At 35.4% G+C, this 25,861-nt stretch overlaps 1 protein-coding gene across 1 annotated transcript in view; it reads right to left on the reverse strand.

Moving 5' to 3' along the window:
- LOC143247909 (uncharacterized) overlaps window positions 1-25,861 on the reverse strand; it is a 106,495-nt gene that overhangs the window by 47,903 nt on the left and 32,731 nt on the right. The window contains exon 2 of the mRNA XM_076496458.1: window positions 22,414-22,573. The gene's annotated coding sequence lies outside the window, so the exon portion shown is untranslated. The remainder of the gene's footprint in view (window positions 1-22,413; window positions 22,574-25,861) is intronic.

Consider the following 25,861-nt stretch of genomic DNA (forward strand, 5'->3'; position numbering starts at 1 on the left):
TTTGATCTGACACAGAATATTTAGTTAACTTTTTTTCAACACACTAAAAACTGTAGGGCCATGTAGTTAATTCCAAAATGTTTCACATACACAGAAAAACTTCGAGTTCGAGAAACTTTTTCTAGTTAAATTATGTTAATTTATATTTTCCTCATTGATGTATTTCAGTTTACTGTTGTTGAAAACTTACAAAGCATACTATATTTATTCTACACCTTTATGCAAATTAATTGAAACAAATGGTCATTTTACAATATTTTCAGCATGGCGGCCGGTGTAGGCTTGCTGGACCCACTGATTTCTTTAAATAGTCATTTTATCACACAGACGGCGTCATTAGCTGTGTTTTGCAGTACGGTCGGTCTATTTTTGGGATATATGACGAAATTTTGAGGAATATTATGTCATTTGAAATTGCGTTTGAAGGGCAAGGAGACCAATCAAAAAACAACTTCTTACCAACTCAATGAAGAAACAACGGTATCAATGGGGTCTTAACTACAAGAACTGGACGCAAGAACAATGGAGGAAGGTGTTATTCAGTGACGAGACTCAATTCTTTGTACAGGATCAAAGAAGTCTGCATGTTCGCAGATCTCCATGTGAGAAACTTCGAAAATCTCACATCAATCAGTTCGTGAAACATCCCTTGAAGAAGATGTTTCGGGGCTTTTTCAGCTACTGTGGCGTCGGAGGCTTACATATCGTAGAAGGTATGATGCAAGGACCACAGTACATCGAAGTTTTGCAGAGAAGAGTCGTTCCAGAATTGGAAAAGAGATTTCCAGATGGATCTGGCATTTTTCAGCAAGATCTGGCTCCGTGCCACACATCGAAACTTGTGAAGAATTTTATGACTACAACGCGAATAAAGGTGCTGGACTGACCTGGAAACTCTCTGGACTTAAATCCCATTGAAAATCTTTGGGCGATTTGTAAAGAAAGACTTCGGGGAAAAGACTGTACTACGAAAGATAAGCTAATTGAAGCCATAATTGAAGTGTGGTACTGCGATCCAAAAATTAGTAAAGATTGCAGTCAATTCGTGGACTCAATGCCAAAGCGAACTAATGATCTTCTGAAAAATAAAGGCGGTCATATCATGTATTAATTTGTGAGTAATTTTTGGATTATCAGAAATAAAACGCAAAAAATTGAAAAAATCGTAATTTTCCGTCTTGTTTCAATTAATTTGCACAAGGGTGTATTTAACTTTCAAAAGTTTATTACAATGACGACGAAAACCTTAATACTGCAGAGAAATACGTTATGTATACACGAGGGAAGTTATATCAAAACCTACACGTATCTAACAAATATATCGTAAAAGTTTCTTTAATATAATATATTTCTTAAGCCTATATTGATAAGTGTAATAATTTACCTCTAAACCTATTATATGTAATGTTAATACCTGACATGTATAAAATTGCATGTGTTTCTATTTCAGGCTTAATAATTCTCTCACAAGCAAATTGTAAAAATATCAAAATTATATAGAAACATCTATTAAAAAAGAGAGTAAGAGAGAGGAATGTCTTAAGTATAGTACAAAACCACCCCTTAGTGCATGTAAAACATTTTCGTCATCAACAATCCGTTCCTCTCCCTTCAAGGAACACTTCAGATAATTTATAAATACATTAAATTCTGCAACATATTACCGGACCCTGATCAATGCTAATGTGCTTCATGCAATACTGCTAAACTATCAAGCTTTAATGTATTTGAAAATGACGTCACTTGCTAGCAACTAGATAATAAATGTCCAAGACCCATCTAATATATGTTGCTCTTATTCGAGTAGTAATCACGCGCAAACGTAATACACAAAAGCATCGAGCCACTACAATATATATTCACACATATATTAAACATACATAAGTATGTACTATACGCCGTCAGTCTCAGTCTCAGACTCTTCCACTAATGAGCACTTCCTACCGTGAAATACACGGGGTCCTTCTCATTAAGGGAAGACTCATGAGGCTACTTTATCATAATAAGTAATCCCCTCCCGATTTCAGCAACACGGGGCCAATAAGTATGCATAGATGTTCCCCGTGCAAGCATGTATGTATATATGCATGTGTTTTCATTATTTATGATCCTAACAGAACCTGCACGAACTTTCAACACACGAGCTACTGTTTACAGTCGCACAGAACCTTTACTAACAGATAAGGATACTTATATCCATATAAGCATATAATTTTACAAGCGCTAACACAAATACTTAAGACAAATCACTTCGTTACCACCGTGCTATTTCGCGATTACGCGAATACAGATGAAACATGTTATAATAAATTCCTATGTTTCGGTCACTGTGAAATTTGAATAATAATATGATGGAGAAATTTATTTATAATGGCATTTGTACCGGTGAATAATTAACAAACAAGAAACCCTTGTGACAAGAAAGAATTAAAAAAGGCTTTTTGTAAGACATTTAAAAAATTCACTCTAAAGACTGCTGTTATCATTTTTGAATTACAAATGAAAGCCGCTGCCTAATATTAAAACAATATCTAATATTAATCAGTTTCAAAAAATCAAAACTTCCCCCCTCTCTCATAAACACAAATGCACGTTTTCACTTTTAAGTGTATTATGTTCCACTGGTCAATTGACGTAACGTCATGCTACGATTACAGTCGAGACACACGAAATTATCTTTATATATATTTCAAGTTTATAATTATTACGCGATGCAACTTGTACCTATAAATATAATAATAACAACTTTTTTGCTGGTTTACTTTCAACAAAAAGGTGGTGCCACCATTTTAGGAATTAAATTAAAACGCGAATATGCTGTAGTATTTACAGTTTATTACACACATTAGCTGGTTTGTAGAAAGTGCTGCTGTTTTTTGAATTTCGCGCAAACCTACTCAAGGACTATCTGCGCTAATCGTCCCTAATTTAGCAGTGTAAGACTAGAGGGAAGGCAGCTAGTCATCACCACCTACCGCCAACTCTTGCGCTACTTTTTTACCAACGAATAATGGGATTGATCGTCACATTATAACGCCCCCACGGATGAACAGGAGAGCATGTTTGGTGCGACGGGGATGCGAACCTGCGACTCTCAGATTACGAGTCGCACGCCTTAACTCACCTCGCCATGCCGGGCCTTTATAGAAAGTGAATACCAATAAAATCGTTTGTTAATACATGTTTCAGATTATACTGATTATGGTAATACAAAGATAAGTTGGCCAACAATACCAATTTCAAGTCATCATCACGAGAAGAAATAAACTGTTTTATGCAACAACAAAAATTACCAGAATTCGTGACGATATAAGATGGTTTCTATTTATTCTGAAAAGTAATTGAGTTCAGATATATTCTAAGTTGAATTTCAAGTATGTATATGGAAAATTTATAGTCTATAAGTTTCTTCGCTATGCCAACGAATACACATTCAGTAAAAGCTAATCATATACCGGGTTCGCATCCGAGTAGCGCTAAACATGCTCGCCCTCCCAGCCGTGGGGGCGTTATAATGTGACGGTCAATCCCACTTTTCGTTGGTAAAAGAGTAGCCCAAGAGTTGACGGTGGGTGGTGATGACTAGCTGCCTTCCCTCTAGTCTTACACTGCTAAATTAGGGACGATTAGCGCAGATAGTCCTTGAATAGGTTTGCGCGAAATTCAAAAAACAGCAGTACTTTCTACAAACCAGCTAATGTGTGTAATAAACTGTAAATACTACAGCCTATTCGCGTTTTAATTTAATTCCTAAAATGGTGGCACCACCTTTTTGTTGAAAGTAAACCAGCAAAAAAGTTGTTATTATTATATTTATAGGTACAAGTTGCATCGCGTAATAATTATAAACTTGAAATATATATAACGATAATTTCGTGTGTCTCGACTGTAATCGTAGCATGACGTTACGTCAATTGACCAGTGGAACATAATACACTTAAAAGTGAAAACGTGCATTTGTGTTTATGAGAGAGGGGGGAAGTTTTGATTTTTTTAAAACTGATTAAAGCGCAGATAGCCCTTGAGTAGCTTTGCGCGAAATTCAAAACCAACCAATACTATTCACCCCCCCTCCATACACACGCGCGCGCACGTGTACGTATACACAATAAAACTTTAGTATTATTTAACAAAAAAATTAAAATTCTATAAACACGTTTCATTTGTTCCAATGGCCATTTTACTTAAAACAATTTTAGTTCTTCGATTTATTGCCTCTTAACATTTTCTCACCCCTTCCCCGAGAGTAAAAACATAGCGATGCTACTTCATACACACACATGTATACACAGATCTGATTTATCGTTGTGTTTCATGATCAACATGTTTATTAGTAATTCATGTAATTAATTAAGCTGTATGGCAGAATTTACAAAATGTGTATTGTAATAGTTTCAACAGTATGTCGCAGTATCTTATTTGGTACTTCATCTACCACTGTGATTTAAAAAGCTGTTTACAGCACATGCTAATTATGAACGTATGAAATTATTTTTCTTCTTTTCCTATTTTGGTAATAAATACCTAATTTCTTACAAAGTTTTAAAGGATATACAAATGATTTGTTCACATACGTAATATGCTATAGCTAGATCAGCATCTTTCAGAACGCGTCTTGTGAAAATGAGTTTGGATGCATTTCATTAAATCTATTAAACAAAATTTTCGAACGAACATATAATCTGTTTCGTTCCTTTCTACGCTGCCTAGCATGGCCAAGTAGTTAAGGCACTCGAGTCGTAATGTAATGGGCGCGGGTTCGAATCCCCGTCGCACCAAACATGCGCGCCCTTTTAGATAACCCTCGTGTAGCTTTGTGCGAAATTCAAAACAAACCCATCATTTACACGCCTGGAGAACTTTCAACCGTATATTTATTAAAAGACTCATTTAGTTTAACAGGAAATAATTATATCACCCCCTTCCCTAAATAATGAAACAAACAATATTTTCTAAACTTTTGGTTCATGTTCTTTAAATGTTCATTATCTCTTTAATACGAGATTGGCACAGCTTGATGTTTAGGGTACTCAATTCGTAAGGTGCAGCAGGTACCGAATATAAATTCCTTCCACTCGCCCACATAATCCTCAAGCAGCTTCGCGCGAAATTCAAAAATAAACTTCCTTTGACTTTCAAATACCTCATGAAACGTATTTTTTTATTATTGAAGGAATAAAACAAAAACGTAAAGTCTTATCCACGTGTGAACATGAGCACTCAGAGAGGTTATATATTTGGGGGGATCGTCCTACGTGGATAACCCATTTAACATTTTTCGAGATACACAAGCAGACATACATACAGATCCAAATGCAATACTCCCCCATCCATGGGCAAGGGTGAAAATTTATCGCTAACATGAAATACTACTAATGCTCCTGAATCATTAAGTGAGATGTAGAACACACTCTACTAGTTAGGCAAATGGGTTGAATAAGGTTCCACCTGTCTAATTAAAAAAAAACAAAAAACTAAAAGCGAAAGAGTCCTAATGGAAATGTTCAGATACAATATAACAAATTTTGCTCTTCAATACCACGAATCTCCTGGAACGATATCAACTCATTGAAAACAAAAATTACTTTTATTATTATTATTCCTACCGTGTGTGTGTGTGTGTTGTTTCACGATTCAGCGTCCTATCTTCTGCTGTCGTAAGTGAAGAGTCAAAATAATTTATTATATACGTCTGTTTGTACGTTTTTATTTCGACTTTACCTGAACACTTTTCTTATACCGTTTTACATATATTTTCATTTCCTTATATTTCCTCCTAAAATCAACTACCCTTTGAGGTCACTATAAATTTCCCATCAAAGTCGATACTTTCCATGTGTGAAACAAACTAACGAAGCAATACATCATACTATAATGAAAATCTTGCTTACGTGGTACTGAAAAATCTTTTTTATTACGCGATGTGCAACTCCAACTTCTCGAAATTGTTATCCTGTGTGCCTGCAGACTTGCAAAAGCGGTAACTATTTTCCCGTCTCCCGTCACGGTGAACTTCATTTTTCTCCTTTTTCAGTATGCAGATTTGACGTCATGAATATGTCACACGCGGATCTAATACATTGGCGCAATCTATATAAATGTAATAGTACTGTCTGTTGTATGTCTATGTAAATACTTCGCATGATGTGGATGGATCTTCACCACTATTGGTATGGAGGTTCATTAGGTCCACGTGGAAATACACACAATTTTTCAGTTTTTATGATTGTTTTTGTGGGGTTTTCTTAAGTTCCAAGGGGTAGATCCTGGGGGATACACCCCCTTCATTTTAGGTGAGGGTATGGTGCATACAACCATCCCCCCCCACAGTTTGGTCTGTTGAATTGTTTTGTTGCATCACAGGCCTTAAAATTGTGTTTGTTCTTGTGATTTTCGTGTTCATACCAATCGAATTACATAATTTGGCCTAGATGTAGGCTTTTTCAGTAGCCGAAATGTACATCTTTAATATATGCGTGCTTCTAAGCTTTTCGATCTAAGCGATAGTTCGTAAGTATCAGTCAGTAGGCCTAAGTATACATGCAAGGCTTGCAAGCACTATCACAGAATCTACTTACGTCTTGTACGTAGTGTAAGATTAAGTAAAATTTTCATCACAACAGATTGAACAGAGCATGAAATTCGAAAATATTACTCCAAAGCATAAACTGTGATCTAGATCTGGCAGGCCATTTGTAGCTGCATCAATCTTATGTGTATATTGTGCGGTTTTCCCACGCCATTTGTTCTTATGCATGTCTAGCCGGTTTTATTGTCGAACGCCTACTCTCCTTAGCTGGCGAATCCACTGACCATAGTGTACGTTTAGTGTACAGTTAACGACAGGTTTGGGCCGCTCGGATCCAGACGCGCCCTACATCACCCCCTCCGCTTCCTTTAGTCTGAACCTCGATTTTACAACAGGGCTCATTAGACCTGTGTTTGTGACCCTCGTTAATCCATGAAATTTCAGATTATCACCGCCCTCTAATAAAGTGCTGGTGCTTTATGGTAAAAGAACAATATATTCTCTTATCATAGATAGTAAAAATACTGTATTTTCTTGTATAATTAGAACACAAAAGGAGCGATTTCAATGGCCTGAAGCCTCTACTCGAATTGTATTGCTAGTTTTTGTTTAGGTGTTTTTATTTAATAGATGTGCTTATAGACATTATATCACAACGTGTTTGCCTTTTGATTAGCCTTAACAGGAATACAATATATTTGTGATTGTTTAAGTATTTTTCGAGAAACTTGCAATTACTTGTGTTGTAACTAGCACACATTATTGTCCCAGCGATGCCCAGGCGGTCAGTCGGCTCGATAGTCACTGTGAAGTTCGCGCGTTCGACTTAAATACATTGTACAGTTCAGTCCTACTTCCATTTTGTTCTATCTTCGTTCGTTGTACGTTAGAATTTTTGAATAAAGACTGTATTTTAGCCTGTTGAGTCATCTGGGAAACAGATTCCAATTATGACAAGCAAGCGTCTGTAACTTTCCGATATTAGACAGTTCTGCAAGCCAGTTACTAGTACTACAAGTGACAATGCAGATGCAGATAATTCAACAACCTCAAGCAAAGGAATAGAAACTTGCCATACAGAGGAAATACCATGTTCATCAGAGGACGAGTCTGAAAATGTTTGTGCAACTATTGCACATCATGAACCACCAAATAGTTGTGAAACAAGTTTGTGCAGTAATGAAAAATCTGACACTCCACAGATACAGTATGGAAAGCCATATCATCCAGACGCACAACTAATACCACGACAGAAAGCAAAATCTCAAAATATCAACTTCCGGGACAAGTGGTTTGATGAGTTCCCATGGCTGCACTTCGACAATCAGACTCAAAAAGTCATATGCTTTCATTGTGCCAAGGCAGAAAATAGAGGCCTTTTTTCAGGGATATTGGAGAGGCCACCGGTTTTTGCAACTGGAAAATGCAAAACAGAAATTCAACGAACACCAATCCTCCTCTCAGCACAGATTCGCTATATCTCTAGAAGGTTCACTTGATGCAACTTCAGCTACATGATGGAAAAAAGAAGCAGCAGGAAGAATGCAAAATAAGTCTAGCCAAAATATTCAGAAGTTTACGTTTCTTACTGCGTTAAGATTTAGCATTACGTGGACATACTGATACGGAGGGAACTTCCTGCTGTTAATGAAGCTCCTGGAAGAGAAAGATCCTGAGTTGACGGCCTACTTGTCAAAGAAAACCACATTCCCATCACCCCAGGCTCAGAATGAAATAATGGAGATGTTCAGCCATCAAATACTGAGGAACATAGCACACGAAGTGCAGCAAAGTAAAATCTTTGCATTAATGGTTGATGGCACTCAAGATGTTACAGGTGCCGAACAGGAAGCAATATGTGTACGATACGTAGATGAGAACCTTGACGTCCATGAGACATTTCTTCGTTTGCACAGTGTTTCCAAAACAACTGGTGAAACAAATCCTCGACTATACTTGATGTACTGATTAGACTCAATTTACTACTGTCAGGATTAAGAGCACAAACTTATGATGGAGCCGCTAACATGAGTGGTGCGTACAGTGGGTGCCAGGCAAAAATAAAAAAGAAGCAACCATGAGCTTTGTTTTTTCACTGCGGAGCACACAAGGCTAATTTAATAATGCAACATACAGTTGAAGCTTGTGAATGTGTTCGAGATTCTATCCAGTGGGTACATGAACTTGATGTCTTGCTTCAGAGGTCAGGCAAATACAAGACAATCTTTGAAAATATTGCATAGTCAGACAGCCACAATGGTCCAGTTAAATACATCCGCCCACTGTGTCCAACACGCTGGTTGTGCCGCCTATCTGCAATTACATGTGCTAATGATCACTACAGTGACATTGTTGATTCTTTGTTTGAATTAGCAAATGAAAAATCAGATGTAGCAGTGAAATCACGAGGTCTGCTGGACAGATTTGACAAAGAAAAGACAGTTTTAGGATTATTGATGGCTCAGCATCCATCAGCTCCATTAGAGGAACTAAACCGTGCATTCCAAGCAAAATCAGCGACAGTATCTAGCATGATTGAAGCATCTGCAATGAGAGTTGAGCAATTGTGGGTATTGCGAACAGAGGAAAATTACAACAAGATATTTGATGAAGCTGAGAAAAAGGTAACTTCCCTAGATCTGGTGCCTATTGAACTACCACGCATTCGCAGACCACCCAGAAGGATCACAGGCGATGGATCAGCACACCATTCTGCAATAGCTAGAGATTACTACAGAAGCCAATATTTTGAATTTGTGGATACAGTCATAGAACATCTGACCACTAGATTCAATGCAGACAACAATGACTTGAAGCAGTATCTGGCACTTGAGAACATGATCACATCTGGCAAGATTGACAACTCGGTTATAAACTTCTATCCAGAAATCTCTACACAATGGCTCGAGTTTCAGTTGCCCATGTTCAAAGAAACAACAAAAGCAGTATCTTTGAAAGGTGCAAAGGATGCTTACTGTAAAATGCATAAAACAAGCCAGCAGATGTTTAGTGAAGTGTTTCTTCCCATGAAAATTTTGCTTGTATGTCCAGTATCCAGCTGCGAAAGTGAACGCAGCTTTTCTGCATTAAGACGGTTGAAGACGTGGTTAAGGTCAACTATGTCTCAGTGCCGCCTCAACCATGTGGCAGTTTGTCACACTCACAAAGATGAGGTCGACAATATAAATATAGAAGAGCTTATGAAATAATTCATAAATAGATCATCACAAAGGAGATCTACGTTTGGGAACATGTAGACTAGAGGACTAAATGAATCTTACTTCAATGAAAAGTATGGATAATTATGTGCTACATTGTATTGATGTGTAATTTTCAAGAGTTCGCAAAGACATTTTAATTAATTTTATCAAACAACATGAACAGTTTTTCAGTAGATATAAATTTATCAAGGGTAATTTGAAAATGTAATTCATGCAATGAAAGTTATTCGTAACCTTGTCAAGTATAATGGCCATCTTTTATACTGTGCAGTGTGCAGGAATAAATTCATGAAGCAGTTAATTTGTGACACATTTGTCTTTATTCTATTAACATTTTGAAAACAGTTCACAACACCTCACTTATACAAACCTACATGGAAACCTTGAAGTATCGTGGCCATAAGATTACTCTGTGACTGCATGTTTACAGCTTTCAGGTTCACGTAATCAGAGATTACTAATTTGCAAATTGAACAGTCCACATAAGTGGTTGCAAAAATCATCCCCCCATAGGGTGTAAAAATATACGCCCCTGTTCTTAACACTTCTCCTCCTCCGTTGATGAACCTTCACCAAATTTATCATGAAGGTTTGTTAGGTCCATGAGGAGATTCATGCAAATTTACGGTTCCATATTTTGTATTTTGCTGTTTTGGGTTTGTTTTTTTAATTATATATAAAGGAAACAACTTTTCATGTCCAAAGATAACCTTTTATCAATCATGAATTTACATAATTTTCGTCCAGAGTACGGGTACCCTAGCTAGTTAATATAAAGCAGAAATGCTGAAAATGAATACAGGAGGTATATAAGTTTACCCGCATGTGGTTTTACAATATACTCTTTACGATAAATAAATGGTATACCTTACAGAAATAGATTATTCTAGTTCCCACCATGTGTCAGTACTTACAAATATATCTTGGTAAGGATTTAAACCAAGAGTGTCTATTTTGTTGGAAAGTGAGAGGGGCAAAATACGCTCGGGAACTTCCTTTTAAAGAACAGGACACATCGTTTTTTTGTGTTAAGTCACAAAGAACTGAAATAAACCACCAGTTCCAATTACTTGTCAAGTCAAGAGTACTGGTGTTACCTCACAGCTGAAAATATCTAATCAGAAGCTAAACCGTTTTGTCGATCAAAAATGTTGTTTATAATTATGTATATGTTTAATACGAAAAACAAAAGTGAGTAATCAGCTGTAGACAAGTGCCCCTATTTCTTTGATTTAGGCACCCATGGTTCAAACAAATTATTCCGCGAATCAGGTTTCTCAATAAGTAAAAATTTTGTTTTATCGAAAACTCAGTAAGAATATCAAGTAACTTAAAACTTATTCCTTCATTTAATTATGAATATTAATGATAATTCAGACCCTTCTTTGACCCAAACCATGAAGTAGCTACAGTTTTTGCTTGTACTAGTGCAGATTTTATTTCATTTGAACAAACCTTCAGTTTCGCGTAATCAGGAAAAGACTGTGCCATTCTGGATGATATATATTATAACATCTATTAGTCACGTGTGGAAAAGAAATCAAGAATTTAAACTGTATAAACGGTTCCTTGTATTTCAGAAATCGGTATCATGAGAATAATTACATGAGACTTGGAATAACTGATGATCTAAATAATATACAACAGTTTAAATTCTAATTTCTTTAGTACTGATGCAGCATAATTACGTACAAATAATGACTTCATATACTTTTGCATAGCAAATCAAATGTATTTTATACCTAAGACGTCTGTAGAAACAAGAACACAAAACTTTACACTATCTAATATCACATCAGTATTTCAATGCCAGAACAACACATACAACTAAAATAGGAAGAAATGAGATATGTTCTGGTTTTCGAACATCTTTGCCGTATTTCTTTTCTATTTTGTTGACTTTCGGCAATATGAATAGCCTGGAGAGAACTGTCAGTTCCCCTTTGGGCCACATTCATTTTAAAGCTGTAACAAAGACGGATCCAAACTTCCATGTTATAGCAGGTGTGTACTGAGCAACCATGAAATCGGAACCCTTTCAGCTGAGCACGTGATTATTGTATTTAATTTTCCTGTGACCTTGACGATCGACTATGAGTAGGACCGTGGTTCCTTAAAAAGGAGGTTTGCACCCACGTTCAGTACCTGGCTTAATCTTGCATTCTGGAAGGTATCGAAGACAGTCTTTACTCGGGATGTCAACCTTGATTTCTGCAAGCCAGAAGCTATTGTTCTATACTGTAATGGTTTTTAATTCAGATATTTGTATTGCTGGTTTGATAGGGGGAACGTTAATGTCATTTGAGGAGCGTGTGGCTTAACGTCTGAATTTTCTTTAAGGCTTAGAAAACGATTTGAAACTATAAAAACACGAGTTAAACAAGAGTAGGTTGTTCAACTTACTGATTGATTAATGGGAAGGCCAATTATTTCAGCGTTTTGAGTTTGTGTTTTCCACAAGCAACACACACACGGGATATAATAAAGCACGGTCTAGTCTCTGTGTACTTAAAATCACATACGTTCTTACTGAATATTAGTTTAGGTTATATTCAAACTATTCTGTTTTCGCTCACTTCTATAATGTTATGTCATAAACGTTATTAATTCTGTGAATGTCACCACTTTCTGTATTAGTTAATTTTTATATGACATAAATTTTGAGAACAAATGGATATGCGTTGTTATATATTGACATAATTACAAAGTTTTCATCTTAGTTAATCGCTATTTCTATATAGACAATTTCAATCACTATCTCTGGAGCCTGATTCTTTGTTATCATGATCAAGATTAAGGAAATAAACTTTTTTGCGCCTTATACACACGTGCGTGACACTGATCGCTTAGCAACATAGCTGCGAATCTATAAATAAACTTTATGATATTCAGTTTTGGCGTTGTTTTGTCCAATATACAGATTATACACTATTAAATCAAATGACTAGCCAAATGTAAAGCTCTCTGAACACCTCTTTGGATACTAAAAACTGTCAACTTATTCTATACTAAAAATACATATATAAAATTTGTTTGTTTTGAATTTCGCGCAAAGCTACAAGAGGGCTATCTGCGTTAGCTGTCCCTAATTTAGCAGTGTAAGACTAGAGGGAAGGCAGCTAGTCATCACTACCCACCGCTAACTCTTGGGCTACTCTTTTACTAACGAATAGTGGGATTGATCGTCACTTTATAACGCCCCCAGGGCTGAAAGGGCGAGCATGTTTGGTGTGATGGGGATTCAAGCCCGCGACCCTCAGATTACGAGTCAAGTGCCTTAATCACCTGGCCATGCCGGGCCAATATACATGTAAAACAAGAAAAGTGCATTATTGTTCTAGCAAAGATTAACAAAATTTTACATCCTTATTTATAATAATAATACAAATAACTCTATTTAACATATTCTTATACTGGGAAAAGAGGAAATAGCCTAAGAGCACATATGCTTAACAGTTCCTTTATCTGATGTATGAATTGTTTTATTGGTTACACCTTAGATTAACGATGTCAAAATATTGCGTGTTATCTGTAAGTTGTTTCATTGAAAACTGTCTTCCAAATTCTGGTATGACTTATTAATTTAGTTCATTTATAAATGGAATCAAATGGCGAATTAAAACATTGCACTATCTTTTGAGAAGAAAGCGTAGAAAATAACTAAACACAATACAACCGAAAAGAAACGATGACAAATAAAGCATTAAAACGAAATACAATTCTAGCCAAAATAATTCCACGAAAGGAAACAATAAAAGTGATAGCTTGAAAATGTGAGAAAAAACATCATAACAGAAAAAAAGGGAGTTAGAAATGACAAAACAACTGATAAAAATAAAAGGTTGATGATTTCATGATAAAAAAAAATCAAAATAAATAGACAAGACAGCGAAAGGAGGCTTAGGATAAATGGATGAATAAGAGTGTCTCCGTTTCTGTAAATCAGCAACGTGGATGTCCCAGTGAGTCAGCACCCGAAAGAGGAATAGCAAAGAGATCAGGTGACGTCATCAACACTGTCGATCGAACTCCACAATATGAGAAGGCAACTTCAGCTCTTCCGGCGAAATCACATCCAACAAGAGCACTCCGCAATGGGGGTGTCACCGCCTGATCTCCAATGCTAATTCATGATTCACTCCAGCTACCTAAGCTGAAGCGGTCTGCCAACTCACACCAGCCGTTTATAATAAAGTTTCCTCTTCATTTGCATACAAATGAAAACGGGTTTTCGCACCCTCATAGCTACGAAGCGAAATTTATGCTCAACGTCTATGGTTAAAGCTATTGCAATATACATACATAAACGAAAGTTTTCCATAACACTCTATACTTATTTATGCACAATTCTCTAGCCTTCATCTATTTTGCTATTAGAGCATGCCTGTACACATAAATTTAACACATTTATGAACCGCTATTTAAAATTCAACGATTGGAAGGGTCTACTGAATGATAAATGTATTTTCACTTTCCAGACAGTCATTTTCAAATGTTGAAACAAACTTTTATTACACATACATAAAAAAAAACTACTACAATATGCTTATCGGCCAGTAAGGACTGCATGTTAAAAAAAATTAAGAGAGAGAATGTATTTTCATTATTTATTATGACACCACATTACAACTGTGTTCTATCATTTAGTTTTCACAAGAAACCGCAGAAATCAAGAAATTTTAATTTCTACAAATAGACTAATGTGATGCTGACACCATTATAAACCGTATTATGGGGGCAATGATAAAGAGAAAGTATGAAAGTGTTATTTCTATAAAACTGTATTTTGTTTTTTCACTTTTCTCGAGATTTAATATTGTCTTGAACAAGCACAGGGTGGCGTTATTTAACTAATGCATATACTGCTAAGAACATTAAATCATGATTTAATTTGATTTGGTGTACTCTCTACTAAAATATCTTACGTAAAGTGATAAGTGTTTAAAATCTTGCCAAATTTTAAACATCAGGAGCATGTTTAAAATCTCCTGATACTATATTACAGATACAGTACTAGCAGGCTCTAAACGACATTCAAACATTCACTATCACTTATAAAGTATTTAAGATAACCTAATAATAATCAAAACACTTAAGGATTGGTTTGTTTTAAATTTCGCGCAAAGCTACAAGAGGGCTATCTGCGTTAGCTGTCCCTAATTTAGCAGTGTAAGACTAGAGGGAAGGCAGTTAGTCATCACTACCCACCGCCAACTCTTAGGCTACTCTTTTACTAACGAATAATGGGATTGACCGAACACTGTAACGCCCCCACAGCTAAAAGGGCGAGCATGTTTAGTGCGACCGGTATTCGAACCCGCGACTCTCAGATTATGAGTCGAATGCCTTGACCACCTGGCTATGCTGGGCCACACTTAAGGAAAGTGATGTTATATTCAAAACTTCATCTGAAACTAAGACCACCAGCATTAACTCTATAGACTAGATATATTGACAAATTAACTTCAAGTATGTACCTCCTTTTCTAGGCTTTTAACCACAATTTTTAATCTGTTACATGATAACACACATCTCATCTTAATGCTATTTCCCTGCATTGTCTGGAGTAGCATCTGACTTTCACTCACCTCAATTGTGTCTCCTCAGAAGTACATTAACTCATTACAGTAAATAACCAAATGAAGCACGAGTAAAACTGAAATAAAACAAATGTTTAAGATGAAAGGATATATGATAAAAGTAATGTTCAAAAGGCTGTCCTCTGCAGTAAGTTAAGGATATGTAATACTACTGATATATAATATTATAATGTTTACTTAAACATGGAAAAAATTAATGTAGTGACACCTTCTCCTGTGGTTACAGAATACATACATACATGTAAGTATATCTTGCAGATTTGGGCATGATACCACAAATATCACCCTGCACAAACACCTTAAGCTTTCGATGCAATGTAAGAATAACAGTCAATTCCTTAGCATGGATGTTTGGTAACATGGTAATGCTTACAGGCTACCTTCCCTTTAGTCAGTAGTTGAACATTAGGGATGATGGTTAATAGCTTTAGTACCTTTGCTGTATCTACAAATACACAAGTATCTTGCTGATAAAAGGAGATTCTTAAAGTTGATGAAAACTTCATTCCAGAAGTAGTTCCTAATGCTTGGACTAATCACAATTAAATGCAATTCTAAGCTATATCAAACACTACTCAGAATGGAGATCAACATGACAAAAACTTTGCTAAATAAAATCAAAATTTTTTCCAAAAAGTCTCAAATGAGCAAGAGTTGATCAGCTTGACACAAAGCGTTAAGACAACAGAGGAGAAGGGTGGGGAAAAACAGGAATCAGTTGCTGATGGTAACAATATACTGAGACCACAGTTCTTAAATTACTAAAAACAAAATTACTAGTGGCTGTCAATTCTGATGCTTGCAGGACTGGCATAAATACAAACTTGATTGAATTGAAACTGTCACTGCTGCCAATTCATTCTTTTTTTTTAAATAACAAATCATGCATCTATTTACATCTTGAAAACACTCAGTGAACCTTTTTCAGACTTGAAAGTTTCAGTTTGAGAAATTCAGAAACAAGAACAATACATGCAAACCTTGAGGATGTATTTCTTCCTGAAGTTTGCATCTACAGGAGGAAAAAATGGATGATGAAATGGCTCAGAATAATAATTGCAAAACAGTGGTTTAGAATGTTTGTACAATGTATGAAAGAGTGTTTTTCAACTGAATGGCAAATTATTTATGGCTTTGATTTACTGGATCTATTGTATTTGTCTAAATTTCATAGGAAGATGTGATGGGTCCTGACAATATGGTTTCAGAAAGAGTACGTGAATTTTGTCAAGGTTTATTCAAGATTGACAAAGGATGTAATTAGGGGTGAAGAAACTCATCATGATCATGAATATCTGGTGTTAATCCATGCCTCCTATCAGTCAATACTTGACAGTTCTAGATTATAATCAGTTTTTCGAATCTTCATAAAATGTATAAAATTCTTGTGACATTGACAGCTACTTAACCAAATCTGCTTCTCAAAACTAAAGCATAGTAAGACCTATTTGCATTCCACTACGTCTTTTTAGCAGTTAAATTCCTCAACAGTAGTTGCTGTTTGTTCAGTAATCTTCCATTTTTCCCTTTTCTCCAGAAAACATTGATTAAAAATAAACACCCTTTATTTTCAGATTGTATATGAAAAGTTCATATTGCTATTTTTTTAATCATTTTAGTATACAGCTTTTGAACTACACTACAATGTAATAATGAACCGCTTTGATTTTTTTTTGTGTAACATGAGCATCACTTTGATTCTTTTCTGTTAAATTTTGATTTATTGAAATAAAATGTTTTTTCCTCTCTCAGCACATCACCATATCCACAAAAAAATTGCATTTCTGAAATAACATTATACATTTGTACCACTACCACTATAGTTTGAAATTGGATTAAATAAATGTAGACTTGTCAAATTTCAGTGCTTATAAATATACTCTCCTATGCTCATAATGTAACTTTTAAGTCTTAATGGCATATTCACCAATCACAATTACTAACACTTAAGTTAACAAAAAATTAACAGTGAAATTACTAATACATAAGTTTTTGGGTGTATTCTATTAAAAAAGTAAAACAAGACAAAACATAAAAATTCTAAAAGCAGACAAAGGTCACGCTATAGTCATAATGAACACGAATGAATACACCCAAAAATTAAGAACATCCTATCAGACACGAACAAATTTAAACCAATACACACAAATCCAACAAAGACACACGAGACGCAACTGAACAAATTACTACTACAAATGAAAAAAGCGAACACAATTTCACAAACACTTTATTCCTACCTACGTAAAACCGACTCACGCACACCGCAAATATAAGGCATCCCCAAACCTCATAAACCAGATTGTCCATTACAACCAATAATGTCCACATATGAATCATTTAATTACAATCTTGGTAAATACATAGCATGGGCATTCTCCAAATATGTAACATCAGCCAGCTCATTCATCAAAGACTCTTTTAATTTCAAGTCTAATCTAAATCAACTTAATCATAAAGCCTTAATGGCCAGTTTTGATGTTATATCCATCTTTACAGAAGTTCCAACCACTGAAGTCTGCAAGATAGCCTTAGAACTCTATATCCGAGACCCTAACCTAACTATAGACATTCCCAGTAACCAATTAGCAACCCTCATAGAATTCACCACAATGAAGACAAACTTCATGTTCAACAACCAAAACTATATACAAACAAATGGCCTAAGCATGAGCAACCCAGTATCACCAGTTCTAGCCAATATTTTTATGACACAAGTTGAAACACAAGCAATTAACACAGCATTACATCCACCACTATACTGGTACAGATATGTAGATGACACGGTTGCGGGATTCAAATCTACAGAACACATACTTAATTTTTTCAATCACATTAACTCTATACATCCCAACATTAACTTCACAAGTGAACAGGAAGAAAGCAATCAAATATCATTTCTTAACCTCAAAATCACAAGAACCGACACACAATTCAAAACAGAAATCCACCGAAAAATCACCCATACTGGACTATACATTCCTTGGGACTCAGCACATGAAACAAAACAAAAACTCAACATACTAAGAAACCAAATAAACACAGCCATAAAACTATGCTCACCAGATAAAATTAACAACGAATTAAACAAAATAAAACAATACTTCATCAACATCAATAAGTTTCCTCCACAAACGGTAGAAAACATTATTCACACACACCTAGACAGAAAGCAAAATGAACCAATAAAAGTAAATACAGCTCACGAATCAAAAAATCATGAAACCATATACTGCTGCATACCATATATTCCCAACATCAGCAGAAAAATAACCAACATTTGGCAAAAACTAGTAACAAAATATGACATTCCACTTAATACCAAATGTATTCAAAAACCAGGCACAAAACTGAGGTCTATACTATGTAAAAATTACACTGACAAACACCACACCAACATTATTTATAAAATACAATATGATAACTGCCACGACTTCTATATTGGAGAAACAAGTAGAAAAATTGAAACCAGATTCAAAGAACATAAAAAGTCACCTTCACACGTTTTCGAACACTGCAAGTCAAATAAACACAACATTACCATAGAAAACACTCAAATACTAAATAAAGAAACAAACATAAACAAACGCAAAATTAAAGAAGCCTTACTTATACAACAACTTAAACCCAAAATAAACCAATATAAAGGAACGCCTTTATACCTATATTAATATAATAAAATAAATAAAATTATACATTCAAACATCTAACACCGCCCTCTACATTCCGACACTCAGTTACACAACCCCTTTCAAACATGTGGTCAGCTTCTGGTCAGTTACCTCTTTTTTTGTGAACCTGACGATGACCGAAGAAGGTCGAAACGTTGTTCGCTCTTCTATGTAAAATATTTTCTCAACCCAAACGAGCCATTTTTGAAATATATAATTTCAGTTGCCTCCGCTTTGATTAGTGTCTATGAATATTTCAGTTATATCATAAATACATAAATGTCCATAATTACAAAATAACATCAGGATTACACTACCACTTGCAGGTGCTTTCTAGACAAAAACAGTGTGTTTCATGTGTTAGTTCCATCACAGTGTTACACAACAACAATGCACTATAATTCATTTGTAGTACTCCATGGACACCACTTGTGTATTTTGAGGTAATGTGACTCCCTCCTTATATTACACTTGTGTTGTCCACTTCTCTTGGATTTGATATGGTTGACACATTGAATGACTGTCATGTAGAAATTCAAACTAACTGTTTTACAGACAATCCTAACTGACAATTTCCACTGTAGATTCAACCCTGAAATCAGAAGTAACTATGTTCAACCTGTGGGTGACATAACCTAAACATTGTCAGACATGTGCTTCTTCACTTCCAGTTGATTACCAATCACTGAAACAAACCTGGTACTATGTATCTCAGAACAGCTGGTATGAGTACTAACACTTTTACTAATAAAGCAGAGAACATTTCAACCTTCATAGGTCATCTTCAAGATATGTACACTTATAACTCACATACATTTAAAATCATCACTTAAAATATCTACAACAATGAATTGAAAGTCTGATAAATATATGAATTTTGTATTATTCATTCCGCTTAAGTAGACAGGCCAACTGTGCCCCAGTGGTTAGCACACAGGAGTTTGAAGTTCAGATTTCATGGTTTGCACCCCATTACTACAAAGATATATACACAAAATTACAACCAGCATTCTGTGGTTGTATATGATTACAAAAGTGACTGTAAAACCCTACAATTTGGCATGACAAGAGTGGGCACTTAGTGATGTGACTAACTGTATTCCCTCCAGTCTATAATTTCAAAATGAAACTAGTGTAGCTTTGCACTGAATCTAAAAAAAAGAAAACAAATTAAGCAGTTATAATCATACTATCTAGAGTTCATATTTTATTAATTACAAACATATTATGGACAGAAAGTCTTAGTTTTAATGCATTGAAAATCACCTAATAAAAATTTCATGTAAAGTTTTACAACAGCTGCATATAACTAGATCTTGCATAAATTATATTATTTGTAATTAAGATGAAACCTAAGAATTTTCATTCTTCATGATGCACAGTGTAGAAATGCATGAATGTTTTAATGAATTATAATAATGCCTTTTTAAGTAGCAAACTGGATGTAATTTTAACCTTTGTTTTGAGTTCTTTATTTCTACCTTACCTCTTCTCAAACAAGGCACTTGGGTGTATCTTACTAAAACAGAATGATATTAGAGGGATTGTATTTTTTACAACAATTAAAGAGAAGATTAAATACCATCCTTTATGTATCAGAATAATTTACAATAAAAGGTTGACAGTACTACTACACATAAATGTTCTATTTTTCAATTTCTGACCCTGTCTTATTGTCCCCACCAACACCCACTATACTCCTTTTCTTCTTCATTTGGAAGTTGCTTATGCAACTCCCGTAGCCGCGGAGGTCCACTACACTCTGGAGTTATCGAAGTGCTATAAGAATAACGGTCAAATCGCACTACTCCATCACACAAGGATACTCCAAGAGTTTGCAGTCGATGCTTTTGCCTTCTACCAGTTCAAATGGAAAAAACTACGCACAACTATTCTTTGTATATCTCTGAATGAAAATTTTGAAATGAAACCATTTTTCCAGAGAGACTGTGTATTTCTCACAACCTTAAATGACTGCTTGAACCTTTAATCTAGCGACCTGTATTACGTTATTCAACGGGAGTATAAATGAATAACACATTTCATCAATAGTTATTATGCAAAATGATTACACATATGTAGAAATATTTAAATAAACCCGACAACCCAACCACTTCACCAGATATGAAGGTATATTTGTCTACCTGTCGATAAAATTCAGGTCACCACCTTTAATTGAGAATTATATAATGTTTATTATCTTACTGCACACACACACATATATTTCAAGTATCACAAAATTATACTAGCAATATCTTTACAAGTATATTTTAAATTCTGTTTTCAGTATCTTATTGTCGAAAGCCGTTTAAAGTCCAATTATAGAGCATTTTACAACCGCCTCATTGAAAATTCTTCATAATAATGTATATTACTAAATCCATTTTCGATTTTTCAATAACTACGATAGATTTGATCTTCCTCTAAATGACTTGTTAGCTATTGTATTTTAGATTGGATATCAGTATCACGTCAACCCGACTCTTCTTTAGTAATAAACTTCTTGGAAAACAATAATACACTTTAAAATCTACAACGAAGTTTTATTGAAAATTATTATATCTCATGAGTCATACGATATTTGCCCCCAAACGGCACAGAGGTAAGTCTGCGGTATCACACCGCCAACAACCCGTGGTGAACAGAGCACAGATAGCCCATTGTGTAGCTTTGTGCTTATTTCCAAATACTCGATTATACAATATTTACGTGGAGTAAAGCAAAATTAGCAACACTGTTACAAACATTACAACAAACAAACAAACAAATTTTAAAATAAAATCAAGGTAAAAAATGCGCTCGTGACAACTACAAACACTTATTTCTTCTGAACTAAACAATGTGTGTCTGTGTTTTCTTATCGCAAAGACACATCGGGCTATCTGCTGTGTCCATCTAGGGGAATCAAACCCCTGATTTTACCGTTGTAATTCCGTAGACTAACCGCTGTCCAACAACTAAACAGAAACTTACTTAAAAATAAATAAAAATTTACTCTTAATTAGTCAGATTAAAAACAACATCCACGCTAATAAATAAATAATTTAGACGCTAATAAATAAATAATTTAGTATAATTAATTAGACTATCACAAAGAAAAGGAAATAAATATAACAGCAATACACCTAAACAATTACCATAAGTAAGGCATTTTTTATACATAAATACTCTTACTATTTTGACCAAATTCTCAACAAACTTGAACAAAGGAATAAACAAAGTACATTGGCCAATCAGTCGGGAGTAAAAACGTAAAAAATATGACACCAAACAAAGCTTAGAGTAACGTAACTAGTCATGAAATTTAATTACTTTTCAGTTTACAGGGGTAAGAAAAGCCCACACGTGCTTTTTGTTATTTTATAAAAGGTAAAAAGCCTATACACTACACAAACCTATTCATGTTTAGAGAGATAAAACCGTCCCCAGAAAATAGTCGCTCCGTCTTCTCTGTGTTCAGTTCCGACAGTTGACAGTCACGTGGTTTAGATACGCTGAAGAATCGTTATACACACACACTCACGCCGTCTCCTTTATAACGAGCGGCTGAAATAACTGATAAGAATACAGTTATCTATTTATCTTATTCATATATAGAACATAAGTTTGCATAAAATTAAAGAAAGTAGCCTACGCTATGCAGTAATTTAAACAAGCAAATGAATAAATATTCCATGAGGTATCACAAACTTAAGCCTAACAAACTGCGTGGGGCAGAATGGAATGGGGAAGAAGGCTTAACAGTGGAGTTACAAACATCTTCTGGAAGGCCCTATTAATTGTGCCCGGAGGAAGACAAGCGCATTTAATTCCCGGCACTGAAAGCATAACAAAATGACTCATTAACGAGAATCACAGATAATACCAAGGCTGGAAAACGGCCGTTGAAATATAATTAAAACATAATTCTTAGGATCGAAATTTTAATCTAGTGCTGAATGAATGTTAAGAATTATTTAATGGTTATGTGAGAAATTCTCAAAGACATATCTTAAGTTACATTGCATACTCACAAATATATTAAAGTATGAAAACAAAAGTATGGTGTTTCTATTTCTAAGTTCATACATGAGGTTACAAATTAATTCCAAAGAGAACCGTTATCTAACACGAAGTGCTGTGTGTATATAAATATATATATATATAAGTGCATTATACAAAATGTACTGATGGCAATAACCAACTGACAAATATGCAAATTATAAATCAGTTTAATAATTCATAAAGAATAAAAATTGAAACGTTTCAGCACTTTATAACTCACTGCGTAGCATTCTGTACTTTTAGTGCAATATATGTAACTTATATAAGAAGTCTGTCTTTCAATTTACATCTATTTTTGTAGAAGTACTAATAATTTTATCTTAATTTCAATATTGTGTAACTCATGTTGTTCATGTTACATTAAGATTTTCTGTTTTTCGTCCTCTGATAAAACATATCCTTCCATTAGCACAGCGGTACGTATGCGGACTTACAACGCTAGAAACCAGGTTTCAATAGCCGTGATGGGCAGAGTAGAGATAGCCCATTGTTCAGCTTTACGCTTAACTCTAAACAAACATCTCACAAAGTAAAACCCTGAGGACATGTAAGCTCTATCAAAGTTACAATATATTATTTGGTTTATATTTCTTTTATAACGATATATATATATATATATATGTGTGTGTGTGTGTGTGTATTGTGCCCACCATGGTATAGAAACCCGGTTTTCAGAGTTAAAATATTCAGACATAGATGAGTGTGTGTGTGTATAAAGGGGAACTTTGCAACATGATTTTCCAACTGGTGCCTCACTTCCGAAATGGATTGCACTGAATATTATTCTTCATATACCTGGCCAGATGGTTAAGGTGCTCGACTCCTAATATGAGGGTCGCGGATTCGAATCCCCGTCCAACCAAACATGCTCGCCCTTTCAGTCGTGGGAGCGTAACAATGTGACGGTCAATCCCACTATTCGTTGGTAAAAGTTGGTTGGTTGGTTGATTTAGTGTTTTATGGCACAAAGCAGCTAGGCTATCTGCACCAAACGTCTGGTAAAAAGTTAAAAGGAAATTTAGTAAAATTCATAAAAGGAAATTAAGGTAAAACAAAACAAACTTTAAAACAACAACAAATAGCATAAAACCAATGTTTACATCTAGTCTACAATGTTAAGAGTAGAACTACAGTAATTCAAGTTGTAAAGGACTTTCTGAAGCGTAACTGTAATCATCATAACTCTCCAGGAAGACTAACAGGTAAGTACAAAAACCAACGTTAGTCACCCGAAGTTGATCATTCCAGTCCTGGTTCGGAGTTATCTGACGTTATGGCCATTTTCAAAAAGTAAAGTAATAAAAAGGTTTCAAAAGTCGTGCAGAAAAACTATAATAATAACTCGCCAGGATGACAAAGGGTAGTTCGAACGGATAGTTCAAACAGCAGCGTTAGTCACCTGGAGTTGGCCTTTCCAGTCCTGGTTTCGAGTTATTTAATGTTACGGCCAGTTTCTAATTTCAAATCAAACTAGATGAACTGTGATTTTTAAAAGTAAGCCACATTAAAAAGGTGTAGTGTATAAATTAAAAAACTTAAATGCCATTAAAAAGATTAATGGCCTTTAAAAAACTAAAATCATTACCAAGGTGGACAGTGTCTAACGTTATGGACAAACCTTGAAACAAAACATGTTTAAAATGGTGACGTCGTTGACAGTCGTAACGACGACAAAAAAGTAAAATGCGGCTTACTGTGATATGAGTGTTACTCAAACTACACACAAATGCATCAGTTCCAGATAAAAGAAAACGATGAGTTAAAAAACTGTGACCAATGCGTAGTTTAGTTAGAACAACTTCCTCTTTCCGATTCTTACGGAAGCAAGACGGCCAAAGTCCAATATCTAGTTTTATTTGGAAAAGCTTGTTTTCGTGTTGCTCACGGAACCAAGCCTTGAATACAGGACCATTGTCCATGTATGGGACAGGCACAGCGGTAATAGTGCCAGAGCAGACAGACTCAGTGTCGGCGAGCTCGTTCCCGCGAGTACCAATGTGGCCTAGTGTCCAGAAAAACTGGATAGAAGTAGATGTTAAAGAGAAATGGGCCAGTCGGTTTTGAATATCGGTAAGAACAAGGTGCGAACCAACGTGAAGCGGTTCCAGGGCCAGTAGAGAATTAAGCGAGTCAGTCAAATAGTGCAGTTTGAGTACTGCTTAGCTTCTATGTTATACAGGGCAAGAGAAATGGCATACAGTTCAGCAGTGAATACAGAAGCTGTAAAGAGGATCCTGTGCACACCCACCAAACCACAACAAACCATGGCAGAGCCCACACAGTCACCTGATTTCGAACCATCTGTATAAATAGGAATGAAATGATGGTTCGAAAGATGTTAAGCAAATAGCAGACAGTATTTCCTATTAGGAGTGTCACAATTGTATTAGGTCACAATTGGGAACTGTAAGAAGCCAATGGTGGGATGGGCTGACCAGTGGATACAGCAATGTTATCCAAGGACAGACCTAATTCATCCAACTGCACCTAAATACGAAATCCAAAAGAAGTAATGGCAGACGGTCTTTTCTGAAAAAGTATGGCCCACCGAGGAAGGAAAAACAACCTCAGGTGGGATGCTTTGGTAAGGAACGAAGTTTCGAAGCATATAGTAAAGACAGTTGCAAACGGCAGAGGTGCAAAGAAAGTTCATGAGACTCAATGTATAAGTTCTGAACTGGGGAGTGCAGAAAGCCCCAGTGAAGAGCCGAAGTCCTTGATGATGAATAGAGTCTCGCATCTTTAAGACCAATGGTCTGGCAGAGCCACAGACCAGTGATCCAGTCGAGTTTCTATCGA

Source organism: Tachypleus tridentatus, chromosome 3 (assembly GCF_004210375.1).
Source record: "Tachypleus tridentatus isolate NWPU-2018 chromosome 3, ASM421037v1, whole genome shotgun sequence".
Classification (NCBI taxonomy): Eukaryota; Metazoa; Arthropoda; class Merostomata; order Xiphosura; family Limulidae; genus Tachypleus; species Tachypleus tridentatus.